The sequence below is a fragment of the Triticum urartu genome, chromosome 1, assembly GCF_003073215.2.
Source record: "Triticum urartu cultivar G1812 chromosome 1, Tu2.1, whole genome shotgun sequence".
In the NCBI taxonomy this organism is placed as follows: Eukaryota; Viridiplantae; Streptophyta; class Magnoliopsida; order Poales; family Poaceae; genus Triticum; species Triticum urartu.
This window is the reverse complement of record NC_053022.1, coordinates 332,972,007-332,974,584: the sequence shown is the minus strand read 5'-3', so window position 1 is coordinate 332,974,584 and position 2,578 is coordinate 332,972,007.

The window sequence follows — 2,578 nt, the reverse complement described above, 5'->3', positions numbered from 1 at the left end:
GTATTCGAACGTTAGAATCTATCACACCTGATCATCACGTGGTGCTTCGAAACAATGAACCTTCGCAACGGTGCACAGTTAGGGGGAACACTTTCTTGAAATTATTGCAAGGGATCATCTCATTTAAGCTACCGTCGTTCTAAGAAAATAAGATGTAAAACATGATAAAAATCACATGCAATCAAATAGTGACATGATATGGCCAATATCATTTTGCTCCTTTTGATCTCCATCTTCGGGGTGCCATGATCATCATCGTCACCGGCATGACACCATGATATCCATCATCATGATCTCCATCATCGTGTCTTCATGAAGTTGTCTCGTCATCTATTACTTCTACTACTATGGCTAACGGTTAGCAATAAAGTAAAGTAATTACATGGCGTTTTCATTGACAGGCATGTCATAAATAAATTAAGACAACTCCTATGGCTCCTGCCGGTTGTCATACTCATCGACATGCAAGTCGTGATTCCTATTACAAGAACATGATCAATCTCATACATCACATATATCATTCATCACATCCTTTTGGCCATATCACATCACATAGCAAACCCTGCAAAAACAAGTTAGACGTCCTCTAATTGTTGTTGCATGTTTTACGTGGCTGCTATGGGTGAGTAAGTCCTGGATTACGGGGTGTCCGGATAGCCGGACTATACCTTCGGCCGGACTCCTGGACTATGAAGATACAAGATTGAAGACTTCGTCCCGTGTCCAGAAGGGACTTTCCTTGGCGTGGAAGGCAAGCTTGGCGATACGGAGGATATGTAGATCTCCTACCATTGTAACCGACTCTGTGTAACCCTAGCCCTCTCCGGTGTCTATATAAACGAGGGTTTTAGTCGTAGGACGAACAACAATCATACCATAGGCTAGCTTCTAGGGTTTAGCCTCTCTGATCTCGTGGTAGATCTACTCTTGTACTACCCATATCATCAATATTAATCAAGCAGGACGTAGGGTTTTACCTCCATCAAGAGGGCCCGAACCTGGGTAAAACATCGTGTCCCCTGCCTCCTATTACCATCCGCGGCCTAGACGCACAGTTCGGGACCCCCTACCCGAGATCCGCCAGTTTTGACACCGACATTGGTGCTTTCATTGAGAGTTCCTCTATGCCGTCGCCATCAGGAAGGATGCCTCATCCCGTCTTTAAAGATGGCACCGTTTCTAAGGGAGCTTTGGCTGTCGGCCAAACTCTCCGGCTAGGTGGTTTCCTTATGACCACCTATTCGGCTGCTGCGCCGACGATGACCTCTCGGGTCATCAAAAGCAATCTTCACGTCAGCTCGGAATTCGCCGAGCAGCTAGATCCAATGGAGCTCTCTTCCCTAAACGAGCTCTTGGATCGCATCGCCTCCCTGGGAGTCGCTACGGATTACGACCAGATTGGGTCTAAACCCAATCTGAGAGAGATTAACTCTCCCCAGGTCACCCATCACATTGCCATGGTAGAGGGACAGTGTGGCGACCCTTCATCTATCTTAAGGACTAGCTATGTCCGGATTCCCGATCCCTCCAAGCCGGATACCCGTGGAGGGAGGACATCACTCAAGACCTGAACTTCAAGTCAGGTGACGGGCTAGATTCATTGGACAACATCCAAGAATCCAAACTTCCGAGTTCGGAAACTCCTTGGCCCCTGGGTCTCAGATTGGGTGAGGTTTCGGATTTGATTCCACCCACCCACCCGTACATAAGTGATCTATCCCAAATTAGGCAAGAGCCCGAAGAAATAGTACATCATTACTGGGCCAGATTCCTCCTGGTTATGAACAGGATAAAGGACTGCCGCGAGGAAGAAGCAATTTTATTCTTCTGCAATAATTGCACGGACAAGGGAATCCTCAACGCCATAAGTCGCCGTGATATTACACACTTCGCTGACTTGGCGTCCATAGTACGAAAGTACTATGCGATGGAAAGCGCCTGGAAAACCGAAATAAAATTTTGGGACAATCCGGCCCTGAATACAAACCCAGTCTGAAACAAAAGGGTGCATCATCGCCAGACACCCGGGTTCAATACCAAAAAGCAAAAGCCCTCTACAGGGCACGGAACCATACTGGAAGGATGGCTTAATGGACCCTACAAAATTCACAGTGCAAAGGGCGCCACACCAACTCACAGCCTTAGAGCATGTTGGATACTCTGGCAGGTGGCAAAAATTGGCGAAGATCTTCTAATTCCAGAAGCCACAGAAAGCCACCCCAGAGAAACCTGTACGGTATTAACAGTCTTCAAGACTTTCGCATCAAATAATATGCGAAAAAGAACACTCCGTAGCCTTGCCGAAGTCTACCAAGTAGCAACAATAAACCCATGGAGTGACACGGCTATTACTTTTAACGCAAGTGATGAACCTAAATTCCGAACAGCCCGAGCACCAGCCGCATTGGTCCTCAGTCCGATAGTGGACGGCTTTCGTCTTACCAAGGTACTCATGGATGGCGGCAGCGGATTGAACCTCATTTATGAGGAAACCCTTCAAAAAATGGAAATAGACTGGAACTGCATTGAGCGAAGCAGCACAACCTTTAGAAGAACAATCCCCAGTCGGGAAGCGCGC